Source organism: Rutilus rutilus, assembly GCF_951802725.1.
Source record: "Rutilus rutilus genome assembly, chromosome: 12".
NCBI lineage: Eukaryota > Metazoa > Chordata > Actinopteri > Cypriniformes > Leuciscidae > Rutilus > Rutilus rutilus.
This window is the reverse complement of record NC_140217.1, coordinates 37,977,413-37,999,378: the sequence shown is the minus strand read 5'-3', so window position 1 is coordinate 37,999,378 and position 21,966 is coordinate 37,977,413. Positions and strand designations below refer to the sequence as shown.

Sequence of the window (21,966 nt, the reverse complement as noted above, 5' to 3'; positions counted from 1 at the left end):
CTGTCGAGGCCCATGTGTCGACTTTTTGTCGGATTGTCGGCCTTTTTTTTCTTTTTTTTTTTAAAGAGCAGCAGCAATGCTGAGGGTGGAAAATATTCTACATCAGGGTCCGAAATTAACACCTGCCAAGCGCCAAATGCGGGTAGATTTTCTGTTTGGCGAGTAAATCTCAAAAGGCTATCCGCCACACTGGCGGGTGAATGTTCATAACAAAATATGAAATTTTAAGCGCGCACGCACGAGCAGAGAGAGAGAGAGCGAGTCCCGGCCGCGCGCGCGCCCACTCACCATTCAGAGCGGTCAAGCTTCCCCGTACTTTTTGACAAGCGTCCTTGACAGGGCGGCCAGAGCTTCTTTGCAGCTCAAGTCGGCGGCGGTGTGTACGTACCTACAGTTAACGCTCTTTCTGTTGACGGCGCTGAGGAAAAAGCTCCCGCCACTGTAAAAAGCTGTCGCCGCCCATTTGTGTCCTCCTGCGCACCCATCAAAGCCGTGCAGAACGTCTTCAGCACTCGCGGATCGTGCATATTTCCGCTGCTGCTTCTATTTACACACCATGGTCGTTCTTTTCTTGAGAAAAGGAGTTTTCTCATAGCGTTTGCAACGCAATACTCGTTCCCTTATCTCTCAGGGAACCGAGGTTAAAGTAACCGAGGAAATGTAATAAATTAAAAGCCCCCAAAAAAAAAAAATGCAATTTGGAAATCCCACAAGCCCCGCCCCCTCGACATGTCGACACTCTATTTTTTTTGTCGAGTGGAGCATGTGTCGAATGTCGGTCGTTTTGTCGAGAAAAAGTCCCATCCCTACTTCAGACATGGTCATGCTGGAGGCATCCCCTAAAGTGTCCTCTAGGGAACGCAGTGTGAATTCCCATTAGAAAGGGAACCATGGTTAGATGCGTAACCTGAGACGTTTCAGGAACATGGCAATACTAGCAAAATACTACATATTACATACTGGCGAAAATTTTGAATGAACTGGTGTGACATCATTTCAAACAACTCAGGCCAAAAAAACTCCAGCCGGTTAAACACCTTCAAGCTGCCATTGGTCTGTGGTGATTATGTAACAGATAGGTGTGGCTATTTCAACTGCTTTTTACCCTTAAGTGAAGAAAGAAAAATAACTTTGCTCTGAGTATATCGGGGCTTTAAGAGTCAAATACATTAGCCATTGACCAAGATCCCAGGCCTCCAGCTCATTACCTATAGTGCTGCTGAAGCGTCTACCACATCAGCTCACATAGTCTGAGGTTTTGTAAACACAAGCACAAACTTGAGTGAGTGTGACTTGATTATAATAGCTTGACGCTACAGCATCAACATTGATTGGATTAGCATGTGGCAAATCCACCCAGCACCCGCCGATAAAGATTCAATTTGATTGATTGAAGTTTCAGATGTTTGTCCTGAGAAAGAAGTCCTTTTTTCAAGAAAATGCAAATAATCTGAACTGCTTTCCACATTCATTTTATAGCTCCATACTCCTATTGTATGGCAACTATTAAACGGTTTGTGCTATTTCTCAAAAGGCACTTAGGAGAAACTTCTGAGGAAAAAGTTGATACTTAAAAATGTTTCCAAGAAATCTCCTGAAAGAGCGACTTCTCAGCAAATATAATTTCCTCTGGACAGGTTTGAGTTCTAAAGCTGTATGATGCAGGTGTATATGAATGTGGGCGATCTGTTCTTGGTGGTCTTTATAATCATGGCTTCAGGCTTCAGCTGACAGCAGCACTTTGAAATCATTTTTTATACATGAATTGTTCACACACACACCCCCCCATTTATACACACACACACACACACACACACACACACACACACACACACACACACTCTTCTGGCTGTGTGTGTTTTCAGAGGCTGCAGATGTAATCGCTGATCAGTGTTTGGTTTAATTAAGTTTCTGATTTAATTGCATTTAGTACTGAAGTGAACATTAAATCACATTTGACTGAATGATTTGTCATTGTACGTTATTCCATGTAAAAGTTTGGGGTCTGTAAGATTATTTTTTAATCGATCAAAAGTAAATACAGTAAAATGTTTCCAAGGGAAACAACAGTAAAGACATTTATGATGTTACAAAATATTTCTATTTCAAATAAATGCTGACAAAAAAGAAAAAGAAAAAAAGAGACGAAATCCAGAAGGACTTTGCTTTTAAAACAGCTTTTGTCCAGGTACACTTCATTTTTCAGGTAGCTTTGCAGGAAGGTTTCTTCAAGCATCTTGGAGACGTTGCCATAGTTCTTCTGGATTTAGTCTGTGTCAGTTTTTTCTTTTTCTTCATGTAATCCCAGACAGACTTGATGATGGTGAGATCAGTTTATTGCTGCTGTGCATACAAAAATCTCACTGGATTTACAATTAATGGCAAAATAAATGTTTGGAAATGTAAACTGATATTTCCAAATGACACGCTACAGCAAAATATATAAATAACTGGCTTAAAACCATTTTTTTTGGGTGAAAATACTAATGGACCTAAGACACAGTTCTATATGTGTGTATAAAGCGTTTAGTTGATCCTGGTAAGTGCTCATTATCACAGCTGGAAACACAACAGCTTTCTTCTTCCCCGAGGGGGTTTGGCGTCATGACGGCTTTGTTTCCAGGCGGACCGTTAAAGAACGCAACTCCCGGACATCCTGTAGAATTCAACCAATCAGACGACGACTTCGAAAATCCTGAAGTGTTTCCAGTTAAGTGTGCCATATGCATCAGACGTTCAGCCAACGGTCCGTCTGAAGCGGAGACTACCATTTTAATTCAGTTAACCCAAACTGTTTTTGAGGATTTAAATTTGAATTGTTATGAATGTCTGCGATGACATTTCATGTTTCATCACTGCATCCTAGTAACGTCTGAGAAATACACACACATCCTCCCCTCTTTTTGCCTCTCAAAAGAAAATAATAGGACATTTTTCTTACTCTAAACTATCAATGTGTTGTTCTATTTTCTCTGTCTCAGCCTTAAGCCAAAAAGAGAGAAAAAAAATAATCACATAATATCATAATCATGCCAACAGCCCTTTTTTTTTCCCTTTCAGTGATAAACCCTAAAGCAAATCCGCTGAAGTTCACCCATCAGTGTGTCACTCTTAGAAGAAAAGGTTCTATATTGAACCTTAAAGGGATCTGTCAGGTGCTTAATTTTTAAAACCTTTTAGGGCTTTTCATTTTATGGATTTAAAATTGAAATAAACTGTTAAACATGAAAGTATTATGCAATCATTGAAGACATTTCCTCTTATATAGAACCTTTTGGGCATAAAGGGTTCTTTAAGGTTGAGTCAAGAACCCTAGGTTCTATACGGAACACCACTGAACCCCCACCGAGACTAGTGTGTTGTGTATGTTGAGTTTGCAGGGGTTGACATTGACTCATTGCCCATGGGAATGTAACATCGCAAACGAGATCTCTTTAATATCTCATTTGTTTTGCCTAGACTGCAATGAGATTACATAGAGAGCAAATGGAGATGAAATCTCCTGCTTCTAAGAGACCCCAGTAATCTCAATGTGTGTCCTCTTTAGAAGAGAACAACAGTGTGCTTAGACAGTGTGCTCAGATTTGCTCAGATTTAAATGCCATCTCAAACATTTTAAGTTCTTCAATTTTTTTTTTAGCAGTGAAATCTCCCTCTAGTTAAATACAAATGTGATGCTTGTTGAATTTTTTTCGTGATTGTTTTGTCACTCCTGCATTGTGTGGTCTCCAGTTTGCTTGCATGTAGAAATAAACGTTGTGTTAAATAAATGTGTTTTTGGCCTGAGTTGAAGAGACACAGTGTAAAGTAACCACCCATTGGCCCAAAGACGGAGTCCAACTGTCTGGGCGAAGGTATAATGTGTGTATGTCTTTTCAGCGCTCCAGTGAAGAATTTAGTTTCAATATTACTTAAGCTCTACGCTTAATCTGACTCCAATTTCAAATGCTAATCAAATTTAGATTGATGAAATTAAGACCATTTTACCAATCGCACTGAGACATTTAAATATACCTATGATATGCTAATGATACCAAACATGAAAAGGAAAAACAATAGATTCACAAGATACATCATATGTGATATATAGACATTCTTAGGGAACTTTTGGTGACTTGACTCAGGGGGAGAGGAAGGGAGGAGGGAGAGGGGGATGCAGAGATAAGGAAGGAGAAATGTTTGGACAAGACAATGACCTGTGCTCTTTCTTTGCAATCTTCTGTCCAGGGTGCGTTTTATTGCTTTATTGTAGGGTGAGTTTTACTGTATCTCAGCTTTTGTCTTAGCAGGAAGATCAGTTCTTACACAGGAAGAGACAATCCTCTGCATTTCCTTACGTGAGACAATATTGTATTTTGGCTGAAAATTGGATTATTGTGCTTTCAGTGCATCTCCCTCATAGACTGAAGCGTTGGTGTTTGGCTCACACAGCAGCATCATATTAATATTCCTCAGTCATGTTAATTTTTTTTCTCTGCAAATTTCAGCAGCTTAATGGACCGGCTCCATTCCAACTTTTTGTAGAATTTTTTTTTATTATAGTGTGTATTTATTTAATTTTTATTACTTTATACGTTAAGAAATGTAACATTTAAAGGGATAGTTCACCCTAAAATGAAGTCATCGTTTACTCACCCTGGTGTTGTTCTAATGCAATATGCCCTTCTTTCTGTTTTTGCACCACAAAAGGAGAAATAAAAAAAAATTGTCCCGTTTGCGCTCGTCCATATAATGGCAGTGAATAGCAACCAGCATGAAGCTTAAAAAAAGATGCATAAGTATCACAGAATGGTCTGTGTCGTATATTCCCAGTGTTCTGGGCTTGTTAAAACAAACTGAAATTGAATGTTATTTAACGAAAATCCTGACCTTGGCCTTTGGTCTTCTGTGCACGGCTGTGTGTGTTCATGAGACTATATTAGCACAGCATTAGAACCAACACCAGGGTGAGTAAATGATGACTTTATTTTCATTTTAGGGTGAACTATAAAATTCCCCAACTGACAAAATACAAGTGATGATGTCATCGGTACATTTGCATGCTATGTTACGATTGGTCTTCCAAATTGTTATTTGTCTTCTTTTTCTTCTATTTTACGTTAGGTTAGGGTTAGGGTTAGGGTTAGGGTTAAGTTAAAAGCGCCTCTGATGTGGCATTTCATTTACACACAACCAAAGTCGAACATCTCAAAGCCAAAACTTTGACTATTCTTTTACTGACGTAGAATAATATTTTTGCCTACTTGACGAAGTCTTTACCTAAACAGCTTTGTTTTATTTGTGTACATCCTGTAGATATAGTGAAAAAAGGCAATAGCTTTTATTTATTTTTCTGTAAAATTATACTTTTGAATGAGAGATTGTGTGTTCCCATCTGTGCATGTGTGTTTTTAGAGGGCACATTCTGTCTTTCATACATCAATTTACTAGCAGAGGAAAGATTACAGTAAGGTTGTATTGCTTTGCTCTGTCTTTAAATACATTTTCTTTCCCCTTGTTTAATTTTACAATGACATCAAAAGATGTGAATGCTGGCTGTGGTGTGTGTGTGTGTGTGTGTGTGTGTAATGTAGAATGATATCCACTGTTCTCTAATCCTACACCAACCCCCCTGTTGGAGATGTCATCAGTCCTATATCTTATCTCTCCTCCTCAAAACACACACACACACACACACACACACACACACACACACACACACACACACACACACACACACACACACACACACACACACACACACACACACACACACACACACACACACACACACACACACACACACACACACACACAATCATCATGCAGCAGTAAGTGCAGTGTTTACAAACCTCAGTGCTAGATAGAAATGGAAAATTATACGGATATGTTATTATTCCTGTAAGAATTTTGGCAGCTTCACTATCATTAACTAACAACTAACAAGACTCTATTCGTACTGTTGCCCGACCATGATTTGATTGGTGTTGTGTGGTGGTTTTTAGGAAGTTGCTGTTGTTCTTACTATTGTAGAACGCTTGAGGTTTTCATGTTCTAACAACTTCCCCTGATTTGCTCCTCATTTTTTTGGCTTCAAACTGCACCCAGCTCTCTTTTCCCCATCTAAACTGTGAGCAAAGACAGGCAAGTTGTCGATCTGACTGAAAGGACATGGCAGCACACTGGGAATGCTGGGATATGTGCGAGCGGATGCGTTCAGCTGAATTCAGATCAGCGTTCTGGTTCCTATTGTGTTCGCTTCTTCTCGTGGAATCTTAGAACGCCCTCTCAAACCATTGTTATGCGCCTAAAGCCGAACGCTTATCCATCCTTCCCTCTGAAGCTCCAGCCCACACCTCTTCTTTCCTGCTTTCTCCCTCATATTTGTTTATTCACTCTGTCTCCTCTTGTTTCTCCAATGGGTTCGGTTCAGATACACTTCTCACAGACTGCCTTTCTCTCTCCAACATGCACACACTCTTAAAGCTGGCTTTGGTTCTGATCTGCGCCTCTGGCTCTTCTCCCAGGGTTCGTTGTTTGATGGGATTTGTGCTTTGGCATTACAATTGCAACATCCTTCTATCACACACACACAAGCATACGTGTAGACTTCCTGAACTACATACAATAAAAAATGATTGCATTTAGGAACTCTGCACATGTATGCCGGCTTATAAAAACTAAATCAGACAGATGCAGGCACTTCCATTACTGTCGGATACAGAGCAGCCCACACACACACACACACCAAAAACAAAGAATTGCTCAAACGCTCTCCACTGGCATACGAGTGCAGATGCATAAATGAATGCGAGAGGAATTAGAATAAAGGTTATCTGCATTCGACGCTTCTCCCAGAGCTTTTACTACGGCCTGGTTTCCTGTCAGCCTACACACAAACGTTTTATGTTTTAACGTTTTTTTGAACCAGCATTAACTGCATTGGAGCAGTCTGCATGTATGCCATTGAGCATGCATTATATGCAAGTGTACATTTAGAGCCTTCTCAGTGACCTTTACCAGAAACGCATTTGTGAGATATGTATATACATGTGTGTGTGTGTGTGTGTATATATATATATAGATTTGATTGTAATTTTTTATGACATTCACTTAGGTACCTGTGTGACTGTAGAGGAATGTGTACATTTGTACATGTACAGGTGTATTTGAGAAACTGAGTGTGTGTGTGTGTGTGTATGCTGGTGGACAGCACTAGCAGCTCATTTCACACACAGCTGAGACTTCAAAGGCAGCCCACATTAACCCTGTGTGGCGGAACCCTTCGTGAAACCGCATTTCCCGCCTTGCCTTGCTCCCCATCATCTCCCTTCACACCGGCATTCATATTGAAATGACCTGATGTATGCCTTTCCTGTCAAAGATAAAACTTCAAACGAGTATGTGCACGTGTGAGATTGGTCCAGGAGTCGTCCGTGGTCAGGTGTGTGCCTTGCCTCAGGTGTAAAAGGACACACCGTGTGTAGCACATAGACGGTGATCTGAATAGTTCTGTAATCAGAGTTGATAATATTGGTAAACTCACTTTCTCAGTTTAATGAAACATGTGTCACTCTATGGAATCGTCACATGATTGGAGACAGTGGAATTAGTTTCCACAACTTTCATGTGACATCGCCATAGTACGACACCATGCTAAAGTCAGTGGAAAAAAACAAATTGACTGTTTATTAAGGCATGTATTTAATTTAATTTTTAATATTATAAAAAAAATGTCATTTTAGGCTGACATCATTGAGGTCATAATGCACATATGCACCAAATGCGCTAACCGCAGTGAGTCAGTCTAAAATCAAAGTCTACAACCTTTTAGAATAATACTTTAGAGAACAACCAGTTAATTTAACTGAGCGTTAAGTAATCGTGAGAGTTCTGCAGATCACTCTGTGACAATTAGGCTGATTATAATGATGGTAGTCAAGATGTTGATAGTCTTAATGATGACACCAGAAAGCTAATGATGGTCACAAAACTGTGCGCTAATGACGATGGTAATGAGAAAACTTCATAATAAGATATGATGATGATGATGATGATGATGATGATGATGATGATGACTAATTATGATGATATACATATAGTCTAGCATAAACCAATGGTTAACCATTATAAAGGTGTCTGAAAATAAATCTCTTGAATCTCTAGATTTCATGCCTCAAAGCAAATGTAGTAATTAGTGCTTCCGTGGGGGTGCTTGATGATGTGCACATTTTATTTCATTTTTTTTAATTTATTTATTTTTTATTATTATTATTTTTTTTTTTTATTCATTCATTTATTTAATTTGTTAATTAAATTAAATAATATTTATTATTTTATTAAATTTAATATTTATTCTTTTTTAGTCATTTATTAGCAAATGCAACAATTAGTGTTGTTTTGTTTTTAGAAATTAATTTTAAAAATCATTCCTTTATTTAGCTCACAAATGTTGTCAAATGCAGCAGTCCTGTGAAAGTATTTGGTGATGTGCATATTTCATTATATTTTATTTTATAAATTAAAAAATTATGTATGTTATGATTAGATTGTGATACGATATGATATGATTATGCAGATTAGTGGTCATTATAAACAAATATTTCAATATTTCATCGTCATCTCTACTCTTTTTTTTTTTTCTCACAGATACAGTCTCTCTTATGACTTCGGTTGAATCTCAGTGGAGTTGTTGCAGTGGACTATAGATTTGTCATTTCTTCAGTGTAAACTCTTACTGTGTTTGGGGCTTACTGCAGGGCTTTGGCTCTTGATGAATTATGTATTTGTAGCTTGACTGGTCTGTTATGGCAGGGTGTGTGTGTGTGTGTGTGTGTGTGTGTGTGTGTGTGTGTGTGTGTAGCTGGACCGTTCTCAGGCAGGGATAAAGCCGTTTGTATTGGATAGGATTTGCCCCAGAAAGCTATGGGCAAATCTCTGATTGAGCTGTATACCGTAATGGTGTTTGTGTGTTCGGGAGCATGTGTGTTTGTATGTCAGTGGTAATAATTAGTTATTTGTCATTTAACAGATGTTTTCTTTTAGTGCACCTTTAAACAGGTGGAGTTGCTGATGAGGTGCACATTCATCAGGACAGAGGTTTTGCCAAAAATCTACTACATATGTGACATCATGGGGATTACCAGAGAAATTAATTTCATTCCTCAGTTTGTAAAAATATTGTTTTTACACAAATACACTTTCAATGGAAGACTATGGGGGCAATATATTGCATGCTATTTCAAAGGAATAGCCACAACACATTACATGTTATTTCTGACAATAGTCTGGTAGAATCACTTCCCAAGTTACATTGCTTATTACAGTTCGGATCGTATTATGGTTTTTGAGTCATGGATCAGATCATTTTTCAGAAAAATTGTGGGGATGGGGCAAATATAACTTTGCTTTTCATTTATTATTTAAAGTACACTGAGTACTTCGATACACCACACCAAAAGCTAAAAAAAATAAGAACAAATAAACAAAATGCAAGGATAGATAATACAATAGAACAAATATACAAATGAAATGAGGAGTGCTTTAAGTTTTTCAGATAGGTCTATAGTTTTTAGGTGCAGAAACTGAAAAATCAAATGTAAAATAACACTGCAAAGTATACAGCTTTTAGTCATGGCTTCTTGAATGACCTATTTAGCACAGTCCTGTGAAGTGTTATGGAGACGCCACGTGTGCTCTTCATATGTCAGACCGGTTGAAGCAGACGATAGCAGCGTGGATGCACGTTACACATGATAGTAGACTGAAATGGGATTTGAAAGGAGGATTGTAAATTACTCTGATTGATGGTCAGTAACCTTAATGAATGAAAATCAAATTAAGTACTTGCTTGACCAACACAAATGGGTGGTTTTGAAGCTATAAGTAGGACTGCATGACATATCGGACGAATGTTATTGTGATATGGCTTAATGCAATTGTCAAATCGCAACAGACTGCGATTTAATAAAAAGTACACTATGTAACACTTGGCCCTCTACCGATTAAAAAAACAAAACTGAATGCATTTTGTGGAAGAACATTGTTTTTGTTGTGCTTCTGCTCTGCATGACTGTGCGGATGAATATGGTTATCCTACTGTTCATAATACATTCACTACTAGGCTTAAGAGATATAACCAGTTTAGATGGAAAGGATCTCAAGCTGACCAGCTGAAGATGTTACTGTAGCTTTACCCATTAATAGACACGGTACTTCTTTGAAAATAAATTCTAGCACAGCGCTACAACAACCTAGCCTAGAAATCCAGACCTAAATCTGAAAGATTAATGGTCTGGCATCGACTAATGAAACTCGCCCAGCTCAAGCATGCATTTGAAAATCTCTCTGCACGCAATTGAATAACACTACGACCAATCACAACAAGCCCCATACGCTTAGCTACCAGCGGAGCTAACTGGTAGATTAAACTCTTGTCGTATCCGGTCGGCAAAACAGCAAAAACACCCTTCTTGCAAAGGAACGATTCGAGCGCCGTCTTCTGTTCCTCTTTTAGATAAAAAGCCAAGTCTAACTCGTTCATTGTAGCGGCCAAAGCCGTTTCAAACAACTGGTGTTCATCCATAGCCATCTTGCAATGTTTACTAATGACTTCGACGTCACAGTCACACTGTCGTCGTCTGTTTAGCTCGCCTCTGGCCCGCCTATATCAGATAACCCGATGTGATTGGTGCAGCTCAGATCGAGGGGCATATTTAATGAGCATCATTACTCGACGCCAGAGTAAACTCGCTGAGCAAATTCAACTTGTGCTCTCGCGAGAACTCTGGATTACCAGGGTAACAACAACCATAATGAAATGTGCCTTCACAATAGATAATGCTTAATGAACTCTGTTCACAGCTACATATGACAATTTATCTGTTCAGTAAAATACCTTACTCACCTGTTGAGTAATAAAAACACCATCTCCATGTTGCTTTTACATTTCTAAATCCCTCAGTTCTCGCCATCATTGCCAATGTTGATTCTTGTTTTATTACAAGCTCTGTCGCATTCCCTTTTTGACAGCAGACTCTCCTCTGTTTGCCTTTTTTATTTATTTATTGTGTGTGTGTGTGTGTGTGTGTGTGTGTGTGTGTGTGCAAGCGAGGGCGTGTGTGTAAGTGTTATTGAAACTTTAAATACACTATAATTTCATGCGCTTTTAGTAACGTTTATTAGTTCTAAATGCCCCTTTCATCTGCTGTATTCAGACTTAAGTTTTGTTTGAATACATTCAAGTGTACATTCTTGGAGCAGATCAAATAAAAAGGGAGTTTATATATATGACTGCTTATATTCATTGACAAATGTAGCCATGTGCATTAATATTGCAACGCTTCGTGATGCATTCGAATCGAATCGTTGACATGATAATCATAATCGAATTGAATCGTGAGACCAGTGACGATTCACACCCCTATTTACGGATATGACAAGAAACACACAGGAGAGTTGACTGTATGTGCGCAATTTTCCACGAAAACCATTACTACAGGCTTACTAATAAAAATCACATTAAAAATCACAATCATTATTTTATACTGAATTGGTTAAAAACAGTGGGAATGTGCCCAATGCAAAATCAAGTGGAAAGATAAGTTTTATATATAGATATATTAGATATACCTGAAAGAGTCTTGTGTTAGTTCTTGTAAAGGGTCCCCCCACCCAAAAAAAACATTTTGCTTATCCCTAAAAGAATGTTTTTTTGTGTTTTTTTGCACTCCCCAACATAATCACTCCACTCATTCCAAATATAGCTATCCAAGTCAGTAACCATCGCAGTGTCAGTGTTTTCCAGTATCATGCAGCCCTAGTTGTAAGTGCTTTTTAGTTCGCTGAAAACTCACTTTTAATACATAATAACACATATTTCAATTCACTCTTCACTTCCACTACATTATGGAGAAAAAATGCACAAATTAAGCTCATTAACACTGTGAAGTGTTAAGCATGTGGCAGACATACAGTATGTGACACTACTTCATTTACAGTTTGCACTCATCATCATTGCTTGTTGCACAGTGCACACATTGTCTTCTGTGCCAGTCCCTTGTTATACTGTATATCCGCTAGGCTTTTCTAGCTAAAAGCTTTTACTCTCTTCTCCTTCCATACATGAGCTCTTCTTTTTCCTTTACCGTCTTTTTTCACTTGTCTCGCAGCTGCGGTGAAATCCTCGCGGTTTTGTCTAGAAGGCGGCATGAATTCTCCCCGATTCTGCCTCTCTCTGTCAGGTCCTTTGTCCTGCTGCAATTATCATAGTGATGGAAATGAAAGACACAAAAGAAGGAACATGATTTTCAATACGCAGCTTTTCAAAGTCTTTTGTTCGTTTCTAATGTGACTGAAAGCTAAAACAGAAAAGGGGAAAACACAGGAGACACGTTTGTTTTGTAAAACGTTAACATGTGAGATGTATCTTTTGCATTACGGGCATGTTCAGCCGCCATCTTTCTCTCTCTGTTCCTCTTCCAGACAGGCTAAGTTTAGTGCTTTTGTGGAGTTTGTGACAGCACAAACTTTCCTTGAGTCTAAACGGATCAGACACACTCACATGTCTGTTTTCTGCATCCTTTTAGGGTTGACTGCTAGTTTAAAGGAATGTTCCGGGCTCAAAACAAACTCAGCGGACAGAATTTGTTACGTTTTGTTGATTATCTCACTTGTAATCGCTTTGACTTGTCCTTTATTTTTCGAAGGCGAGCAAAAATCACATTTACAGTAATGCACTTAGAGTGGAAGTCAATGGGGCAAGACATGGAGGGTTTAAATCTTTTAGCGGTGGAATTTTGTTCTGGTTCAATGAGCTTCTAGATATGCATTACCAACCAACATCATGTAACCAGGATTATCAGCTTTACATGATCAATGCAGTAGGTGAAGAATTGGATATAACTTTACACAGACAAGGTTAGTAAGTGATTTTTGCCAGCAGCCATATCACCCTGTAGCCCAAGACTGGTTGCCCACTGAAGCTAAGCAGGGCTGAGCCTGGTTAGTACCTGAATGGGAAACCTCCTGAGAAAAACCAGGTTGCTGCTGGAAGAGGTGTTAGTGAGGCCAGCAGGGGGCGCTCACCCTGTGGTCTGTGTGGGTCCTAATGCCCCAGTGTAGTGACGGGGCCACTATACTGTCAAAGAGCACCGTCCTTCTGAGACGTTAAACTCTGTGGTCATTAAAAATCCCAGGATGTCCTTCGAAAAAACAAGAGTAGGAGTGTAACCCCGGGATCCTGGCCAAATTTGCCCATTGGCCCCTGTCCATCATGGCCTCCTAATCATCCCCATATACTGATTGGCTTCATCACTCTGTCTCCTCTCCACCAGTAAGCTGGTGTGTGGTGGGCGTTCTGGCGGAGTATGGCTGCCGTCGCATCATCCAAGTGGTGTTGCACATTGGTGATGGTTGAGGAGATTCCCCCCTTCCATATGTGAAGCGCTTTGAGGACTCAGAAAAGCACTATATAAATGTAACACATTATTATTATTACTATTTTAACCTTTCAGAAGTTTGGGGTCAAGTTTTTTTTTGCTCACCAAGGCTGCAATTATTTGATCAAAATACAGTAAAAATCATCAAATGATCAAAGCTGAATTTTCAGCATCATTACTCCAGTCTTCAGTGTCACATGATCCTTCAGAAATCATTCTAATATGATGATTTGCTGCTCAAGAAACATTTCTGATTATTATCAATGTTGAGAACAGTTGTGTTGCTTCATATTTTTTGGTAAAATGTATTTTTTTCCCCAAGTTTCATTGATGGATAGAAAGTTTAAAAGAAGATAATTTATTATCTATTAAGTATTATTTCTTTATCTTACTGATCCCAAACTTTTGAATGGCAGTGTACTGTACATATACATAAGCATATACTGTTCAAGTCTAGTGCCTTAACTTACCAAAGAGTGTATTTTTTTATTTTAATGGGGTTTTTTTTAAGTGCCATGTCCTTTGCTCATAGATTTCCATTGTAAGTGCAATATTTTTAACATTTTTGTGGTAATTGATAGCATGTCACAGATAATAGAGCTTAACTGGTACTGAAAAGGAAGTGTCTTTTTTTCTTTAAAAGTCAAGTGATGACAAATAACCCATTTATCTCTATATTTACTAGAGGACATTTCGTTGAACTCTGGAATAGTAGCCTAATGCCCTTTCGACATGGTCTTTTAGTTTGGCTATAGATTTATTTCTGTGTGCTTTTAATCTACTTGCAAAATCTTACAAAAAGAAAAAGCTAAAAGCCCCATTTCGTCACAGTGATGCAGCAGATTTTTAGCTCTGTATTTAGGAGCCAGTGGCTCTCTAGTCAGTGACCCTGTGTTTATACACCTTTTATCAGAGCTCTGCTTTTTGTGTTCAAAAAATGTAATCGCTGTGTAATTAGGTGTTTTTTTTTAATATCAAAGTGGGGTGAAATTATAGGTTTGAGGATGATAAACAGCAGAAAGGGCTGTGAGAGAATCATCCATGCTTGGCCTGGTCAGGCAGAGCAAAATTACCCACAATTGATTGCCTGCTTAGTGAACTTCTATGAAATGTCACAGTATTTGAATGAAATAAGTGGGAGGAGAAATTATCATTTATAACTAGAATATTTATATGTATATAGGTTGCCTGTATGCATGTATATGTCCGCAAACATGTTGTTAAATAAGCACGATTATGTGTATTGTCAATTGTTTTTCCAACTGCAAAAGGTTGCAGAATGACTCATATTTCACCTCAAGATAAAATGAACACACACACACACACACACACACACACACACACACACACACACACACACACACACACACACACACACACACACACACACACACACACACACACACACACACACACACATAGTATATATACGCACATTACCGGCTACCGGTCAGTTTGGAATAACTACGATTTTTATGTTTCATTACTTTATCCTCTAATTATTTATTTGATCAGAAATACATTGAAATATTGTGTAGTGTTATTACAAATTTTTCTATTTGAATATATTTTAAAAAGTAAATTATTCCTGATGACTAAGCTGCATTTTCAGCAGCCATAACTTTTTTTGTGTTTCTTTTTGCTTAATTCACACAGCTTTTACATTTAGCATTTAGCTGTGCAAAGATGTGCCCATTTAATAATAAAAAAAAAAGATATATATATATTTTTTTTTTTACATTTATGTGGCACTCAATATTAATGTTAATGTGGATTCCCAGTATAGTCTCAGATTAATTTCAAGGTTATTAGCACATTTGAAATGTAAAAAAACTGAGACAGTTTTTCAGTTAACTGAGCTTCCATGATGCATGGCATTATCATATTATTTATTTCTCACAACTGCGACTGATTTCTAGATTCCTTTTTCTGGACGCAACAGAATAGGCAGTTTTTTTGGCATAATGCACCGTAAAATCACAAAAATACCCTCCGACAGTTCTCACAAGGCAAGATAGAAATCAAAGCTTTCATAAAAGCACTTCTGGCACAGGTAAGCCATTTTAGATTACACATTTGTAGCTGAGTGAATATCTCAAAATGACAGTCTCTAAAAAATCTCCCCCAGCAGAAAAGGTAGAGCATTTGAGAAGAAGCCCAGGGTTATGATGCCCTCCGTGGATGTCGAGGAGGTTCTGTGATAGCGGCTCAGAGAAATGAGCGTTGGTCACATATTCAGTCAAACCTCGAAATGAGTTTGTTTTAATAGTTTATGTCTGCGCTTCCTAAGTGGCTTTTAATTCATTCTGACAGTGAATATAAAGACCCAGCCGGCTCTGAATCACAGATAGTGCTTAGCGTATTAATATTACCAGGCACCATCATTTACAATCCCCCTCAATTGCAAAGTCACACAAACCGCTGTTTATTTTTTTTCCATACAGTGCTGGATGCCAGTTGTAGATGAGATAGGGGTGTTCCTAAATGGTACGATCCCTCTCCATTGCTACGGTGGGAAGAGCGAGGCATTAATCTTCACCGGTTGGACAGAGGGAAATTAATGATAATTTGCTCTGACGACATAATCGGGCTGTCCTCCGATACTAAATTGCCATCTTTGTTCCACGTAATATCTCTCTCTCTTTCTCTCTCTCTCTCAATCTTTGCTCGTTTCTTGGTCGTTTGCCGTTATCAGTCATTAAGTGGCTGGTCTCCATGGCAACGGCGGTTTGGAAATGGCCTAGTAGGGTGTAAACTGGCCTCTAGTCTAACGTGGTGATATTACCTTGTCACGCTGCAAAGGTCTGCCTGCTCTTCTAGGCCACCGTTGTTCGCTTTTGTTCCAGCCGTTGGTTTACATGCGAAGGTCATGGTGTGCATGTACATGTGAGAAAGGTTTAAAGGGTTCACCAGCAAATTAAGGTTCTGTCAATGCTTACTCACCCTCGTGTCGTTTCAAAACTCTTTGTTTATTCCGTAGGACACAAAAAGAGATGTTCTGCAGAATGTCCTGGCCGCTGTTTTGCATACAATGAAAGTGAATGGGGACTGGGACATGAATGCATTTGAGCATGGCAACTCAAGATGCATCACATCAGTTTGATTTGCAAAAAAACAATGATGTTTGATGTCATTGCCATCAAACTTGAGGAGGTGACATGTCTTAAGGCATATTAATGGTCACACATAATCGGTCACACTTTAGATTAGGGTCCAATTCTCACTATTAACTAGCTATATTAACAATGACTTTTGCCTCAGTAAACTCTTAATTACTGCTTATTATTAGTTAGTAGTTGTTAAGTTTAGGTATGGGGTAGGATTAAGGGATATAGAAAATGGTCATGCAAAATAAGGCATAAATATGTTCTTTATTAGTACAAATAAACAGCCAATATCCTGCTATTAAGCAACTAGTTCATAGTGACAATTTGTCCCTAAACTAAAGCGTTACCAAAAATCCAAAGTGTGGGAACATTTCGAGATGGTAAAGAATGACCACAAAAAGTTAACTCGCGACCTCAAACAAGACTTATCATTTAAAACATGTAAGTGGGAGCCTAGCCTAACGTTAGCCACTTAACATTGCCGCTCGCATTGGCGTTAACGCAGCGCAGCGCTATTATTATCTAAGTGTTTGTGCGGAGTTTTGAATTTAAGTTAGTACCACGCTTATTACTGCACGACATCTTTAACTTAACTTCCACATCCACGCCACCGGAGCACATCCTCTCATTGGCCGGTGTTACTGTATCATTGTAAGCAAGACTCACTTCTCTCCGACAACGTGGATAAACTTGTGTTCCTTTCTAAGGCTGTTATTTATACTATAGGTTACTTATTTTGTTTGTGTTCTGATTGTCTCGGCGGCAGGCTTTATAATTGATATCTTATATGCTCATTATTATGGTTTAGAGTTTCTCCCAAGACAATAGCTTAAATGAACGACTAACAGTCAACTAAGACAATCTTTAGTCAAGGGCAGCCTTTCTTTCTATACAATGTAAGTGAATGGGGTTTGGTGTGCATTCTTATACATTGAAACATGATGCATGCATCACGCTACCTTTGACGTCAATCAAAAGATGTGAGAGCTGATCATATTTGATGGAATTGACATCAAACCTGTTTTTGAGGCACCACAATTAAATGCACATTAGCATGTAAATGAAAAACGACTTCACATTAAACTTTTGAAAGACTTCAGAAGAATTTTAATGCAATGCACAGGTGCTGTTATGATGCTTCCTCTAGCACTGCTTATACATTTGGCATCTGATGCTTTTTTCCTTGCTAAAATAACACTGGGTCGCACAGAAGAAAGAAAGTCATACAGGTTTTGAAAAAACATGAGGGTGAGTAAATGAAGACCAAACTCTCATTTAAGAGTGAATTACTTTACTTAAACAAAATCAGGATTTCACACACATCGCCCGTTTCACGACCTCCTCAGAGACACCTCATCTGCTCTTTATTTCCTCTAACCGAACACACACATTAACACGCCGTGCTAAAAGCCTTATCTCCTTACACTTCTCTTGAAGTGTCCTCTCTTCTCGCCAGTCCCTTTAAAGGGGTTTGACCCTATTGGCGTTTTACATGGGCGGCACGTCCCTTTAATTACGCTCTCGTTTTGTCTCCCAATGCTCTCTTGCTCGCTCTGTCTGCCTCGCCAGGCAACGCTTTTAATGTCGCGTGTGTGTGTGCATTTATGCTAAACGTTGATGTCATATTGTGTTTGAATATCCAGCTCTGCTTTTTAATTTGAGACATTAAAGAGCAACTTGCAGGTTAAATTTATAACTGAATTAATACTTGATTTTGTCTGAAGAGGTTTTTTAAAAACATATATGTAGAAATTACTAATGAAATCTAATTGGTTGTAGAGATTTTGATGAAAATGTGCTAGGCTCTGGAATACGCCTTTCCCCCTATAGCAACGCGTCATATGACGTATGCCGAGGTAAATATGAGCTCGCGTTCAGCCAGCATTGTGGGTGTAGTAGTTAGAGCAGTAGTGAGCGACAGAGAAAGTTTTAGATCGAGTTTTAGAGAAGCCATAATGGTAAATTATTGTGTTTGTGCTGGTTGCACAAAATCCAGCCTGTCAGGACATCGTGTCCATCATTTTCCTTCTAGGAAAAACAAGGCTTTTCGTTCTTGGGTGCGTTTTGTTCAGGTGAAGAGAGCAGACTTCACTGCCGCGTCTGTCACCGCACACTCGGTCATAGGCATGCTCGTCGGAGAACTCGGTTTCTTCATTTACATCCATTGTAATTTGTAACCTGAGCTCTTTCAGTGCACGCATCTTCGGGTTCTCCCGCCGGATGTAGGCGCGAGCACAACATCAACTGGCAAACGCAATGTAAGCAGAACGAAACTGAGCTACTCGTTATTGTGTTTGTGTGGACCGTTTATCAGTTTGGACTAGTGCAGCGCGAGCCTGATCAAGCAACACTGTAACTGCGAGATCCAGTAAATCAAGCATTTGAATTCGCCACAGAAGTAATAACATCGCTGCGAGATCTAGTGAGAAATATTCACATTTCTCCGTTATTAACGGATCAAACAGCGCTGACGTGGAAACCAGGAATAAACATTGTGCAATGAATGAACGAACTATCCAGTGTCCACAGATCAGCAACATTCACCATGGCTTTACTGTAGTAACACTAACTGCAACCATGCAAGTTTGGCATTTTCCACTAAGGCCCAGTATGCATCCACCTCCCTGCAACTCTGACTTTCCTCAGCTGTAAACATTGCCTCGCATTTCCCACACAAGCACCTATGGAACAAAAAATGTTAGCAGGAATAAATATCTCTCTGTCTCTCGATGAGAAACCGCTAAGTTATATCACGTAACGTTAGTCTGGGCGGATATTAATGAGCATGACAAACGCCTGATCAAAGCTTAGTTTCTGTTATTGTAAGTTCCAATATGTTCTGTCTAACATTGATCCTGGCCTGTCCCTGCTCTCTTGGCAGCCTAGCAGGCTCATAATTGTATGGCTGTGGTCCGTCAACAATTTCCTCAGCGTCCGAAATGTCATTGCAATCCATATTTCCCTGTTGTTTGAACCGACAGCTCTCCCTCGTGCCACGTCACGACTCTCGCCCGTCACGCCCATTTTCAGATGCGGAAGTAAAATTTTCTCACAAAAACGACTCCAGAAGCCACTGTAGCGTATTTATAATTTTTTTTTAAAGAAAATCTAGTTCCTACATTATTTTTCTATACATTGACTTGTTGGGTCTTCTAACCTGCAAGTTGCTCTTTAAATATCTTTGAGATGTCCATCATTGTGGCAAAAACCTAATGGGCCCTATTTTAATATAAAATTGCAGGGCGCAAGTTCACTTAGGGCCTCCGAATCCACGTTTGCTAGTTTAACGACGGGAAAAACGGTCGGCGCTCCCGGCGCAGGGTTGTCCCTATTCTCTTAATGAGTAATGGGTGTGTTTTGGGATTTACGTGCGTTAAACCAATCAGAGTCTCATCTCCCATTCCCTTTAAATGCCAGTTGCGCTCGCACCATGGCGGATTCGCTATTTACATGACGGAATTTGATAGTGGAAAGACCGAACGCGTCTCCAGAGCGCAAACGGATCTGCTCGTGCGCGAGGTAAAAGTGCGCAAGCAGAACATCTACGGGACAAGCCGGATTCACCATATCTTTATGTGCACAATAATTATCTTTTACATTGTAATCCTTTTATTTGAAATATTTGACATGTTTGTGTGCTGCTGTGCGTCCCTGTGTGTTTAATAAGCAGAGTGTACGAGCGTTGTGGACCCGTCTATAGGCGCACATTACTAATGCACTCATTAAATAACAAAAAAAATAGACTTTAGACCAGGTTTCAGTTGGTTAATGGCTCAGTCTATTTCTGTTACCTCAAAACAGCAACGTGCCAACAATGCGCCAGAACACACCTCGTTTTCAGACCAGCATCCCATGGGTGCACATATGGGCGCAAATGCATTTGCTATTTAAACAATGTGGCGCAGGACGTGAAAATGATAAATGCATCGGACTGAAACTAGCAAAAAACATTTGCGTTGCGCTTGGTGCTGCGTTGCATCGGATGACTTACAGATGCGTTTGCACACCTGGTCCAGTGTTGTTGCAGAGAGTATAATGGTTTGTTGATGTAGATTAGGTCAGGTGTGATTGCTTAAATGTGTCCCTTTTTATTGGCAAGAATGTTTTTATATATATATATATATATATATATATATATAAATTGTGAAGTATCTTAAAAATAATCAATATTCTTAAAAAATAAATAAATGAACATGACCAAAAAACAAAAGCTTAATTGTCATGAAAATGTCAAAATGCAAATGTTTTAGTAGTCCTAAAAATAGACATAATCTTCATGCAGAATATAAATGATTATATTGGTATTTCTTTGGGAATGTAATATACTGTATGTACATTTCCATTTCCCTGGGATTCACCCTGATTCAAACCTGATAGTTGCAGCAGTGGTTCACTGTTTTTTTTATTATCCACAATAACCCCATATGAACAGCAATCTTCTGTGTTTTTCTTCTAGTAAGCTCAGGAACAGCCATTATCAAGTGCGAGTGATCCCTGCAGTCAGATCTTTAGCTATCACCCTGGAGTTCTCCGTCGATTGTTTGAGGATTCTGCGGTGTGTCCTTGGATTTATTTTTGTAGGACAATCACTCCAGCGGGGAGAAGCAGCAGTGCTGGATTTCTTTCTGATTGTCAACCGAAACCCTTTAGTTGCCCTTTGCAGTCTTATGAGCTTCAACAGCCCTTCTGAGGTCTTCCGAGGTCTTCGTCCTGCACTTGAGCACAGATCTGTTTGTGAAGGGCAATGTGGCAGTGAAGGTCAAATGCACTTGTGCGATGATTGGAACAGCTCACCCCAATTATTGTTTTCAACGAGTAATTATAATAGAAGTTATGAACATTTTCCTCCCATGACCTTGTCAGTGGAGTTTGCTGAAACATGCATCTCTTTTGCCAAAGCTCATACTTAGGTTTAGGGGTTTGTGCAAATCTCTAACCCTAAAATATTAAATGTAAAACATGCATCGCGAGATTTAAGTCTATGTGATTGTTAGTAGAAGTTAAACCGCCTTTATGGTGGCACAGTTGACAATATCAGATTAGATTTTAGGAGCCGTTCCTGTAGAAATCTAGATCATTTCGAAGAGATCAACAGTGTGTATTTTGGTTCCATTTATTAAGATAAAGCCACTTTTCGGATTATAATAAATATCCCGTCAGTGGACGCCAAGCTCAATTCTGATTTATCAAAAGATTCCTCGTGTGTTAATTGCGTTCCTCGGGGGGTATAATAGCGAGCAATTAAAGGCAGATCAGACCTGTCGTTTCACCAGCGGGATGCACATCTGGCAAGCCTTCATCAACCTCCTCCTCCTCCTCGGCTGTCTGGGTTTGCAAACTTCCTGCAAACGGCAGATCAGAGGAGTAGTCGTAAAGCCGCTCACTGCAATGTTCTTTTCTGGTTTAAATTGAACAGTATGTGGCCATCAATTAAATTACGT

At 39.2% G+C, this 21,966-nt stretch overlaps 1 protein-coding gene across 4 annotated transcripts in view; it reads left to right on the top strand.

The window, feature by feature from the left end:
* The window catches only part of cacna2d2a (calcium channel, voltage-dependent, alpha 2/delta subunit 2a), a 212,215-nt gene that overhangs the window by 21,258 nt on the left and 168,991 nt on the right, over positions 1-21,966 (top strand). The gene's annotated exons all lie outside the window — the stretch shown is intronic.